Source organism: Chelonia mydas, chromosome 7 (assembly GCF_015237465.2).
Source record: "Chelonia mydas isolate rCheMyd1 chromosome 7, rCheMyd1.pri.v2, whole genome shotgun sequence".
Classification (NCBI taxonomy): Eukaryota; Metazoa; Chordata; order Testudines; family Cheloniidae; genus Chelonia; species Chelonia mydas.
The window spans coordinates 53336451-53349747 of record NC_057853.1 but is presented as its reverse complement, the minus strand read 5'-3'; the positions used below and the strand labels follow the sequence as shown (position 1 = coordinate 53349747).

At 46.1% G+C, this 13297-nt stretch overlaps 1 protein-coding gene across 3 annotated transcripts in view; it reads left to right on the top strand.

Annotated features, from left to right (window-relative positions):
• The first annotated feature begins 733 nt into the window (after nt 1-733).
• NDST2 (N-deacetylase and N-sulfotransferase 2) overlaps nt 734-13297 on the top strand; it is a 239567-nt gene continuing 227003 nt past the window's right edge. For all 3 annotated transcript variants that reach the window (XM_043550909.1, XM_043550913.1, XM_043550914.1), the window contains exon 1: nt 734-892. The gene's annotated coding sequence lies outside the window, so the exon portion shown is untranslated. The remainder of the gene's footprint in view (nt 893-13297) is intronic.

Genomic DNA, 13297 nt, shown 5'->3' with positions numbered 1-13297 from the left:
CACGTGCGGTCTGGTCACCCTATTATTCCTATCTGGGAAAGGGAATAAACTCTGCCCCATACCCACTTTTATAGTGGTATGGCCATGCCCATACAAAAGGTTGTACTGGTATAACTGTTTCTGTAAAATAAAATCACATCCCCAACAAAAACAAAACCTGTCTGGGACCAGGCCTAAGGGCTTGTCTTCAGTGGGAAATTGACCAGAACAGCTCCCCTGTGGGCACTCTTATTATGGAATAAGGGGGCCTTTTTCTGATTTAAGGTAAGCCATTTTGGAAGAGAATTAAACTCAGTTGCAAACAGCATCCATTCCGGAATAATTTCAAGGGTGGGGAATTATTAAAGGACTGTAGCTATTTTGGAGTAACTTGCCGGTGCAGACAATCCCAGAGTCCTGGGGGGCAGGGCTTGTCTCTTCTGTGTTCGTACAGCGCCCCAACTCCCCCTGGAGCAGTTACCCTAATGTCACCATGGGCAGCCCCTTGCCTGGAAGGGGGGCGGGGAATGGTCCAGCCTGTGCCCCCCTTGCCTGGGTATCACTCTGGCCTGGTGCCCCCCTCCCCGGGCAACTCGGGGATGTCGATCCGCCCACGGGGCTGTCGCGACAGGAAGGGACCGGGCGGGTCTGGCTTGTCCCCCCCCCACCCCGCCGCAGGGCCTGGCGGGCTCGGCGGCGGCGGCCCAGCTGGCGGGGGCGGGACCTTGGCAGCCACCTCCCCTCCGCTCCCTCCCTCCAGCGGAAGATGGCGACGGAGCGGCGCGGTGGCAGCGGCTCCCCCAGCGGCCGGAGCGGGACCCAGCGGCCGGGAGCCCGCGGCCCGGGGCCGGCGTGAGGGGGAGGCGGGAGCCAGCGCAGGCACCCGCCGGAGGGGCCCCGGCGCCAGGTGGAGGTGAGGCGGGGCAGGGAGTGAGCAGACCGGGGCTCGCCCACCGGCGCTGGGCTCCGGCCGGGCCCGCGGCCACCGCGTCCCCCCGCAGCTGCTCACGGGGCCGCCCGCGCTGGGCGCCTGCTGTGGCGGCGTGGCCCAGCCGTGCCTGGGGCTGGCGCCTGGTGCCCGGGAATCTCGGCAGCCCCCGCCCCGGTGGGTGGGACAGAAACCCTGGGCAGCCGGGTGTGACCCGGGCCAAGCGCGCCCAGCGGAGCCGCGGGGACAGCCTGCCATGGGCGGGCACCTGGGGCTGCCCTTGGGAAAATCCACCCCCCCCGCCCATTTCACCCCTGCTAGTGCCCTTTGCCGGCACACGGCCCCGGCCCCCGCTGCCCCGAGCCCTGCCTGCAGAGGCATTCTCCAGCCGGGCCCACATCTCAGATGCGCTGGTCTAGCTACCTTGCTCGGGGCTGTGAAAAAATGTGCACCTCCTTGGGTCGACAGCTGTGCTGCTGTACGCTGTCTCGTGTAGCCCCTCTAAGCCCACGGGAGAGAGATCTCCCATTGTCTTAATGAACCCACCCCCAAGCCGTGGCAGCTATGTCAGGAGAAGCTCTTCTGCCAACATGGCACTGTCCACACCATTGCTTGGGTCAGTGTAACTTATGTCACCCAGGGGGGTAGCTCATTCACACCCCTGAGGGATACTAAGTGGCAGTGTAGACATAGCCCTAGCCTCTCCTGTAGATGCAGCTAGGTCTTCCATCAACCTGGCCTTTCAGATGGGAGGATTACCTATCGACAACAGCCCTTCTATCGACACAGCATGCGGCTGAACTATGGCGCTACAGCGGCAGAGCTGTAGCGACTATTGTAGACATACCCTAAGATGCCTATCACTGTATATCTGTGCACCTTTGAACTACCTGTACAGGGTGACAGGGTTGTCCAAGTGGCTGATAATGGGGGAATATAGTGGGGTGCATTCCTGTGTGCCCAAACCCCATCCACCTCTCCAGGTTGGTTACTGAGTTGTGGCTTCCTTCCCCAGTGAAGCTGGGGCAACTTGGAGGTACTGTGCCTCCTTTGGTTCTTATGAAGCAGCAGAGGAGATTAGGATGCACCTGCTTTGGAGAAACAGACCACATAGAGGAAATCCAGAAGCAAAGAGCATTCTGGAGCCTGTAAGTTCCCCTGGACTCCCTTCAGCCACTGAACAGAATAGCCCCGTGTACCCTTTACCTAAGGATTTTAAAGCTCCCAATGCTTTCCTTGATCAAGGTTTGTTTTGTTTTCATTCTACTGATGAAAAAATTCAGGCACAGAGAGGTTAACTGACTTCCCCAAGGTCAGGCAGTCTGGAGCAGCAGCACATCTGACTCCCAGTCCAGTGCTTTAACCACAAGAATATCTGTCCTACCCACTTCTTCTGAACTCTTCCTGTCCTATCCCATTCTCCATCAGAGCCCTGGTTTTTACTGGAGTTTCACTTGGAGACCAGATTCTTATTCACTTATTTCTCTAAGCTGTTGAGTGCTGCTTAGATCATGTTCCACCCCAAAGGTGGCTGCATCTCCATGGGCTTATTTACATTACACACTTTTATTGTGTTTGACCATGATTCTAAATAATTGAGTTAGATGGCATAATGGTGACCATGAGTAGAGCGGTCAGCATAAACTAGGACAAGTCACATTCAGCATTGTGTCAGACTGTGGTGATTAAACCCCATGTTATGACAACAAACATATTTTGGTCTGGTCTGTATTGGCTGTAGTCATGTTCAGCACTGTGTAATCTAACTCAGTTGTTTCATGATCACGATGCAACACAATAAAATGAAGTAGCATAGACAAGGTCAGTGGTGCGAGAAGTCATTCCAGTATTTGCAAAAAGAAAAGGAGTACTTGTGGCACCTTGGAGACTAACAAATTTATGTGAGCATAAGCTTTCGTGAGCTACAAGTCACTTCATCGGATGCATGCATTCCCATATTTGTACATCTGGTTGAGTTGGTAAAGCACCTTAGGATCCTTTGTGACTAAAAGTGCTATGTACGTTCAGAATTATCTCTTAATTGATTCTCTTGTATGTTGGCTACCTTCCTTTTTTCACTTTTCACTCCTTCACAAATTCCCTAAACTTTTTAATCCACTCTTTTCCCACTGTTTCTTCTCCCCCTTCACTTTCTTCTTTTCACATAGTCCTTCACATTCACTCCTGCTCCTTTCATCCTTGTTTAATTTCCAATCATGGCTGCCCTCCATCTATCAGTCAGTACTGAAAAATCTCCATTTCAGTATTTTGTTTTGTTTTTGCAGGCTGCAAACACGTCTTTTAAAACAGCTTTGTTTCTGTGTGTGGGATTTCAAAATAGCAGTATTAAAAATTTGAAAGAGAAGTGAATATAAACTTCAGTGTAAGTGCTGAAAAGTGGAGAACAGATAATCTCTGCAGGTTGTGTTGAATTTTCTTTTCCTGTCATGTAAGTGAAAAGTTAATGTGCTTCAAGGCAGGTGTCAGGGGGTCATGTTCACCCGGCACTTCCCATATTGCTAAGGGAACTATTCTGGAATAACTAGTTCTGATTAACTCCATGTATGGACGATTTTATTCTGGAATAAGGCACTTGTAATCCATTTGGTTTAAACTAATTCAGATAAGGCACTCTTATTCTGGAACAAGAGTGTCCACACAAGGAGTTAATCATGAATACTAATCTTTAAATTCACAGCCTACCTTAATTAATTTTCCTGTGTAGACAAGCCCTAAAATTGCAGTTGTGGGGGGAAAGGGGGGAGGGGAAGAGTCCTGAGGCATTTCTAGTTGCAAAAAGGGGTTCCCAGTATAGAAAAGATTGAGAGTCACTGCTTTAATGTATTCATAGTATTTAGAAGCCTGTAGAAAAGAAGATTGGGGAGAGAGTGCAGATGTGAACATATGTGCTAGAATACTTGCATGTTTTTCAATAATGTCTAGCAGATGCAGTGATGCTATCAACAGTATAAACTCTTCTGAAGGCATATTTTACCAATGTCATCTAACCTTCAGACCCTGTGTCTTATCTGCGTTAGTGTTTACACCTCTGGTTTAGATGACACAGTGGTAAAGATGCCTGGGCCTAGTCTACACTAGCTGAAAATGGTAAAGAACTATCCAAGTGTCAACAAGGCATGTGTGCATTCTGGACCCGTGCACATCTCCAGAGCAGTGTTTGACAGGTTTTGATGCCTGTCTCCATCTTTCTGTGGTATGGCTGGAAGGTGCAGAAGAACTGCACAGATAAAATAATCTATTTAATTGTAATTGCCGGAGTTGTTTACACATGATCTCTCAAACATTTTCCTTTTTTTAAAGAATGCATCTCCATCCATGATGATAGCACAGGTCCAAATCCCTCAGCACTTGTAGCAAATATCTTTTAATTGGCCTCATTTAACACCCATAAGGGTGTACTTTATTTTGCTCTCCTCCGAATCCCCCTCCCCAAGTTGTAAGTAATTTATTGCAGGGTATGTTACAGATAGAAGAACAGCCTCTGGCTGTCAGCAACCTTTCTGGTATGTCAGATTTCCAGCTTGACAGGCAGCTGCAGCAGTCTGTGGGTGCGTGAGGCAATGATGATGCAGCTGCACAAGCAATTTGTGGTGCTGCTCAGGCTTGATGTATCTATTCTGTCCAGGATTCTTGTGCATCTGGAGGGGTTAATGGTCCTGTTGTTGGTTCTCTTTTCCTCCTAGCTTGCCTGTTGGCTTTGCTGAACTCCAGGGTATTTGAGTTCCATTTTTCCCTTTTTAGCTGTTTTTCTAAGGTCTATGCTTGCATGTAAATATCTCTAGGTTGCTCTTTTGTGTGAAGTTAGACTCTGAAGAGCATAGAGCTATCAGATGTGTAATGTTAGTGCATATTTTTTAAAAGCCTCTCTAGCCCAGAAGTCTTTTTAAAACTTAAGTTTAATTTATTGTTTCTGAAAATAGGGGAAGCAGTTGCTTTGGTTAGAGTCAGACATAATGATTCAGGTGGGTGCAGTTGCAGGCTCTGCCAGACTTGTACCACTTCACTTCAGCCTTGACCTGTAAGAACATCCCCCACAGGTCTGCCAGTGCACCTCATTCCTGCCTTCTAGCTATCCTGTCTTCACAGCAGTATTTGCAGAGCTTGGCTTCTGGGCATTTTCTGCTTGGGAACTGTGCCATGGTTTTAGTATGGACCAATATCCAGAAAGGAAATGGTGGTGACCAAACTCATTCCATATGTGAGCTATTGAGGAATGCAACTGATATCTGTAGAGGTTAAAGGTGTATGGATCCTTTACATCTGGAAGCTCCTCCCACGCCACTCAGGGTTTGTCACCACTAACGTTTTGACCTTAAGTTAATTGGTTGAGGTAATTCACCTTTGTAAAGGCTAGTCTGGACCCTTCCGGAAGGTTTGTTCCAGGCTGTAAATATTTGTGGTTTACCTGGGGTAAACACCACCAGATCTGTATTTTATTTATTTATTTGTACTGAAATAGGGCTTGTTTTCTTGTTTGTTTTTAAAGCCTCCCCAAAAGCTCTCCAAACAAGAAGAGATGCGGTTGCAGTCTATTTCTGTATGGATTCAACCTGCTTTTGTGTAGGCTGAATAGAGTGAATAGCCCAAAATAAACCAGACAGAGCAGCTTCGCTCAGAACCTGCAACCATACTAATGACCCTGGGAAGATCCTTAGGAATATCTGTCTCTGCAGAGTGTGTAGCTGTATATAACTTAAATATGTTGCTCCTGCTGGGATTGTAGCACATTTAGTGTTGACGGTATTTCTAGCTGCTCTCAGGGTGAAATGTTAATTGTGTTAACTTAGCCTAAACGCTTGCAAACTGCTTCCCCATGGGGTGAATTTAATTCTCATTAAATATAAATACTGGAGTTAAACATTAAAACTAAACTTAATTTGATGCAAACTTTCATATTCCCCTGGAAAGTCATAGAAGATAGTGATGACTATCACTTGTTCATCTGGTAGTGCCCAGTGCAGAATTGTTTCCTACAGTATATTATTAAATGCTCTAGCCCTCATTAATACAGAGTTGCCGGATGGTGCCTCATGCACTTCTGGAAGTTGAGTTCAGCAACACTCAAACTCTGAAAACCAGGAAGTGTAGAGTAAGGTACAAGTCACCTGTAACAAAATTTTTGGGCATTTAATTTCTTGGTTTCTTCAAAATAATTTCTCAGCATCCCCATGTACCACAGTCCATCTGTCCACCTCCACTGCCTCTTGCTCCTTGACAGCGATCATCTTAGCCACAGAATACGCTGGCTGCCCCTCCATAACCTCATCTCCTCTCTTTCTGCCTATCCAGCATAGCCCAGTTCTCCACAGAGGGATGGGTGTCAGAATGGGGCCTGCAGGTTAAGGGAGTTGGGGAAAGGATGCAGGAACAGCGCAGGAACAGCACAGCAACTAGCAAGGAGTCAGTGGGGACAAAATTTGAAGGGGGAGACAGATATGGAGGGACATGGATATGGGGAGGATGAGGACAGAGCTAAAGCCCCCCCAACACCCCACACTGTACAACTGGCCCCCTTCTTTTCAACTTCACTATTCCCTGCCTTTCCCCCCACATTCTACCTCATTGCTCAACCCCCCCCCCCCCCCATTCTACCCTTCTGCTCAGACTCCCATCTCACTGCTCTGACACTGTCCCAGAGGGAAGCATGTGTCATGAATAGTCTGTCTGTGAATTAGCTGGACCGCTTCTGATTTAAGGCCTTAAAGTTTAAGATAGGGGCTTTCAGTTGGCACTTGAAACAAACAGAGTGCCCATGTGATGTGTCCTTGGCAATTTTTCCTGCCAAGGGGGCAGACTGTTCTGTTCGACACAAGATGGAGTTTGTGTTGCCTCCAGCTTTTAGCCCCAGTGAGTTACAATAGTTCAAGCTTAGAGGGGATGAATATAATGACTCATTATGTCTAGATCATCACTTGAGAGGGATGAGCATAGTTTTCTGGTGAATTGGAGATGCAAGAAGGTGTTTTTCACCTCTCTTGATACCTGAGTCTCCAGGATTAGTGATGAATCCGATAAGACTTGAGACTCCTTACTTACTATCTTAATGGAGGGTGGATGCCTTCAGTGGAGGAGAGCTCATTGTCTTGGCTAGCTCCTCAAAGTTTTGCCCCCTTCTCACTATCATTGCCCCAGTCAAGGTAACATTTGTTTTCTAGTTCAGCTAGTGTTCGTCTAGGTGCGAATCTCTTTCAAGTATTTTGCCATCTTTGTTGCAGGATTGTCTGAGTCTATGGCAGATATTCAGAGCTGAATTTCATCAACGTATTGTTAGCAATGGAGTCTGTAGTGTTCTGTAATTTCTTCAAGAAGTAGGACAGGTAGTGTTTCTCCTTGCAGAGACCTCTCATATGAAGGTCCCTGGAAGATGAGAAATTAACTGCCATCACAGTTCTTTGAGTCCTTCTTGTCTTATTTTTCTTAGTTTTGAACTGGATCTCTTGGATTCAATGAGTGGTACTTTTAACTCAAGCTGTGTGCCCTTTTCCTTAGGCTGAGCCACACTTGCCTTCATCGGAAACATAGATCCTGCTGCTGTCTTCTGATTCCTATCATCTTACTACTGGTGGAATTCTGCGCCAAAAAAATTAAAAATTCTGCGCACAATATTTTAAAATTCTAAATATTTTATTTGTCAAAATAACACAATGTAATCACATCAGTTTCAATTATTTTGGTAATTTATTTCAAAATACCTCTCAGCAAGTATGTCTGTAACAATGCAGAAAACAAAAAATGATTCAGGAAAGTTTTTTTGACAAATAGATTCCTTATTAATACAGAACTTTGAGGACTAATTCATTTAAACTACAATACAGAACCGTATTTCCCACACCCCTCAGAAGTAGTGCAGAGGCTTGGGGGGGTCAGGAGGAGCTGAGGGAGAGGCATTTTGATAAAATGCTTTTGAGGAAAAAACCTATCTAAAAATAGTTTTAAGGTGCATTATAGCTCAGAGATATCTCATCACGGAATAGGGATTATAAATTCTAATTCTATAGTATGAGACAATATATTCATGTAATGTTTAAGAAAAGTTTTGTACACGAGTTCCAATAGTTCATGGATTAGGGACCCAATCTTATGGGGTTCCAGGGGCTTCTGGATAGATTATTTAGGTTAATCTTTCTGTCTACCCAATGGGACTCAGTACTCAGTCTAGAAGATACCATCAGAGATGCTTAGTTTTGCAGTTCTCAAACTGTGGATTTGTGTGTCCAGAGATAACATGCTTGTTAACAGCAAAAATGTTTTAAAATAAATAAATAATATATAGAGGTGAGAAATAACAGACCTCAACCCTATTGTCCCTCTGCAAATTTGTGTACACAGAGTCAATCCATTACTTCTCTCTAAAAGTGCAAAGTTTCAGAAGGTTCAGTGAATAGAAGATTGGTGGGGGCAGAATAGATCTGGACAAGGAGAAGAAGTCTGGAGATAAATGTGAGAAGGGAGGGACAGGCAGTAGAAACACAAGTGAAACTGTTTGAGCAGCATATTCCAGAATGCACTTTTATGTAGAAATCCATGATTAAATCGAGTCTTCCTGACTAGTGATTTAAATCATTGTGTTCTAAATCGTGATTTAAATCAAATCCACCCTGGAGGGGAGGGATTGTTAGGGAGTTGGGGAGCCTCCCCCATGCAGATGTTGGCTGACCCCTAGCCTTTCCCATTCAGTCAGGCACATCTGCTCCATCCCTGTGTGTCCCTGCACCCCCACCCAGCCACCCTGTGCACTCCTCTTGTGTCCCTGTACCCCCACTCAGCTGCATCCCCCATCCCCATGTGGCCCTGCACCCCGACTCCCACTCAGCCCCTGGCTCAGTCTGTCCCTCCCCCGCCACTAGCCCTTCTGAACCCCAGTCTATGTGACCCTCCCAGCAGCCCCATGTGCCCTGCTCTGTCATATCCCGTGCCTCCTTACCTGGCCCTGCGGGAATGCTGTGAGGAATGCAGCCTCTCCTCCTCCCTATTGGCTGCTATGGCTGGTGAGCCTTTTGTTTTGGTGCCACAGCAGCCCATGGTGGGCGAAACATGTAACTGCAATGCCTCTCTGACAGAATTTTCTGTGGAGAAAAAAAATCTATGGGGGGGACATGAATTCTGCATCTGCACAGTGGCCCAGAATTCCCTCCAGGAGAACTGTCTGCAGTCTCTCTCAGCCTGTGCTCTTCCCGTCTTCTTCTTGTGTAATTCCCCACCGCCCTCATGAGAGATCTGCTCTTAAACCAATATTCCCAGAATAAATACTACCCTGACTCCAGGAGATGATGAAAGCATGTGCCATTAGGATGCGTTAGTATAAGTAGTTTGTTCTTGGTATCAGGGCTTTGGAGCTGTGCTCTGGCTCCGCTCCAGCTCCAGGCAAAAACCTGGAGCTCCACTGCTCCGGAGCTGCTCCGCGCTCTAGCTCAGGGCTCCGCTCCAAAGCCCTGCTTGGTATCATCCCACAGTACTTGGAATGATGAGGCCTTGGCCTGAGGCCATATAAGCTCAGAGCTTCCCACAGTAAAACTTGTCATGGTTCATGCAAAATATTGATTTTTGCCTCCCCCTCTCCCATCCCCAACCATTACTTCTAAAAGCAAATTTCCACCCCCCCCCCCCAATCCTATTTGATTTCTTGAAGCAGTTTTATTGGTTTCTGTATGCTGGGTTTAAGATTTTAAATCAAGGTTGTGTTTAAATATTGTTCTAATTACGGTTACTATTAAGTGTGACCTTTCTTGGGCTTGTTACTTTAATTGTCTTGCATATATTACAGCTATTGTATAATTACCCTGTGCTTCTGTCAAGATGTCTTTATCACATCTCTGTACTGCTGAATGGAGATGGAGTAAATGGCCCCTTTGGCTGATGGCTAACATATTGTTTCTATTACAAAGGTCATGTCTACACTGCCCTGCGGTTTCCCCTTTGGGGGCATGAATAGCAGTGTGTGCCAAAATGTTGCACTGTAACTTCCCCGTGTGGATGCTGTGGGCATGAACTTTTGAAGGTCCCTCATTTGCACTAATGTAGTATGTTGTAGTACACAATATAATCTGTTGTTATGTAATGGCATGACATTTTCAGTCATTGTCTTTATACATTCCAACATGGGTTTGTATGGCAGGTTGTTTTTTACCATGGCTGCACACTGAGCAGAGGTATCTACAGAGCTCTCCACGCTAGTGCAGGTCTCGCTAGGGGATGAGAGCTGAGGAAGCGTTGTTCTAAGTCAGCCATAAAAATGTTGGCATACTGTGGGGCCATGCAGGTACCCATAGCAGTGCCACTGATGTGAAGGTATAAGTCATCCCCAAATCTGAAATGGTTGTGGGTGAGGACAGAGTCACAAAGCTCAGCCACCAGGTGTGCCGTGGCCTCATCAGGGATACTGTTCTTGACAGCTTGTAGTCCATCCTCATGTGGAATATTGGTGTAAAGAGCTTCTACATCCATGGTGTTTTCAGGAAGCTCACCAATGCATTGTAGTTTCCTCAGGAAGTCGGTGGTCTCTCAAAGATAGCTAGGAGTGCTGGTAGCGTAGGGTCTGACTAGAGAGTCCAAATAGCCAGATAATCCTGCTGTAAGAGTGCCGATGCCTGAGATGATGGGGTGTCCAGGGTTTCCAGGTTTATGGATCTTGGGTAGCAGATAGAATACCCCTAGTCGGGGCTCTGGGGGTGTGTCCATGTAGATTTGTTCCTGTGCTGTAGCAGGGAGTTTCTTGAGCAGATGGTGTAGTTTCTTTTGGTACTCCTAAGTGGGATCAGAGGATAGTAGCCTGTAGAATGTGGTGTTGGAGAGTTGCCTTGCAGCCTCCTGTTCGTTAAGGTGCCACCAGACTCCTTGTTGTTTTTGTAGTTACAGACTAACACGGCTACCCCCTGATACTTGACATTTTTATAGTGGTGGTTCTGCTGTTGGGGTTGCTCAGGCATGACATCTTTCTCCTGGGAAGGAAGAAGGGCTGGCTCTGCATTCTTTAACTTGCTGCACTGGGGCAGCTCCTAGCTATATTGTTATACTGGTAGCAAACTATCATGTAGCTTTCAAGATGTTGGCTAAGTCACTTGAAAATCTTGGCTTGTAGCACATCTGGGAGCAGGTTTCCTTGAGGTGGAGCAAAGGAATCTCCTTTCTCTTGTTCGTTGAGCTAGCCTATGCATCTTCTTGGCACAGAAATTCTATTGCTTCTCCTTGTACAGAAGCAGTGTGTGCAGAGCACAGCAATCTGCAGGCGGCTAAGTGATGCAAAGGACTCTCCTCTCTTAGCCAGTGTTTCATTATTCTCTTTGCCTGAGGCTTCACAGCTTTGTTTTTTTAGTTAAAATCTTTAAACAATGGGTTATCTGTTTTCACAGACTTTGGAGGGTTTGAAATAGCTGTTACCCTCAGGCATTTGGCTCAAGATTACAGCAATAAGTGCAATCATTAGAGGCCCCAACCTCTTCTGTAAACCAGGCTGTCATAAGGTTACCTCCCCGTCTAACTCCAGTGAAGTGTATCATCCTTTACTAATTCAAGGAAAAGCTAGCTCCTCCTGGCTCCTCACAGATGTGTTAGGCTTCATTTGTGGGGTGGAGGTTAGGGAGAGGGTTCCCAGCAAGTTGTTAATAATTTTGCTGTAGAGAGGAATCAACCAGTGTCTGAAATCTTCTAGCTCCTGCTAAGCGGGGGACTCTGAGAGAGCGCATAGCACAATGTTCCCCAGAACCTCACCCGGGCCTTTGGACCTCACCACAGTACAGTTAATAATTGGTATCTAGTTGCTCATTTATTGCAAAACTTTGTCTTAAAGGAGAGCTTTGCCCATATTCTACAGCACAGCAGTCTGAAATTTCCCATGGCTGTAACATTTTTAAATTGGAAGGTAACTTTTATTAATATTGACATTTCTGAACTTTGTGCTAGCAGCTGCCATCTTCTGAAAAGTGACCTTAAAAGTGCTTGGGTGCAATATCAGAGATTGGGTGCAAACCAGTTGCCATCCTGCTGTGGTGTTTGGGATGGCAATCAGAATAAGAACACTTCTTGACTGTTTTGTTAAAATACCAAACAGTCAGGTTTTCCTTCTGATGCTGTGGGATCTAAACCAGGTTACAAATATCAGCCATTCTGCTATCTGTGATGCTTCGCAGTAAGATGTCAGCTGTCAGTGGGAATCCAAAAGCCATTTCTAATAAAAACCTACATTTTCAAATGCAATGCAATTTATTTGTGGTAAGAAGAGCTCATTTCATGTGGACTTTGTTGTGCACAACGGGACTTGCTTTTTTCTAGAGAGTAGTTTTATCTCAGGAATGTTCATTGAACAAAACTGTATGATGTCCATACTTCTGAGGTTCTGTGAAGCTTTCCATCTCTGACAGATTCTGTTGATTGGCAGCCAGTCAGCATGCTCTAGTCTCCCAACTTCTGACCTGTTCTTATCTTGCCATAAATGCCATGCCGCTCTCACAACCCTCAGAAATAGTGTGTGCTGACTGGCTCCTGGTTTTATCAATTGACTCCCCTCCACAAAAAAGAATCTGAGGAGGAATTGTTCCATTTTCTTACTTCTAAGCTCTTCTTCACCCCCCCGTCCCCCAATTGGTATCATATAACCTTTCAAAAGGGAAAAAAAAAATAAGCGCTTATTATACTACTTCCCGTGTTCAAGGTATTTGGCACACAATAGCCTTATCTGGAAAACTTGGTGCTGATCTTTCAACAATGGGTGCAAGCACTAGTGTAGGCAGGAATCAGGCATTTTCAGTTCTGTTCTGTAAACAGATGATCATGACAAGGTGGTATAAGCACTGTGTCTGTTCTACGTTTGTGCTTACACAGCTGCATTGTCGATGGGGAAACTGGTACTGCATTTTCTACTGAAGCTACACCCTTTATCTCACAACACAGAACCACTCGCAGTGGGGTGGGAGAGGTTATCCCCATTTTATATTTGGGAATCATAGAATATCGAGGTTGGAAGGGACCTCAGGAGGTCATCTAGTCCAACCCCCTGCTCAAAGCAGGACCGATCCCCGACTAAATCATCCCAGCCAGGGCTTTGTCAAGCCTGACCTTAAAAACTTCTAAGGAAGGAGATTCCACCACCTCCCTAGGTAACGCATTCCAGTGTTTCACCATCCTCCTAGTGAAAAAGTTTTTCCTAATATCCAACCTAAATCTCCCCCACTGCAACTTAAGACCATTACTCCTTGTTCTGTCATCTGCTACCACTGAGAACAGTCTAGAGCCATCCTCTTTGGAACCCCCTTTCAGGTAGTTGAAAGCAGCTATCAAATCCCCCCTCATTCTTCTCTTCCGAAGACTAAACATCCCCAGTTCCCTCAGCCTCTCCTCATAAGTCATGTGTTCCAGTCCCCTAAACATTTTTGT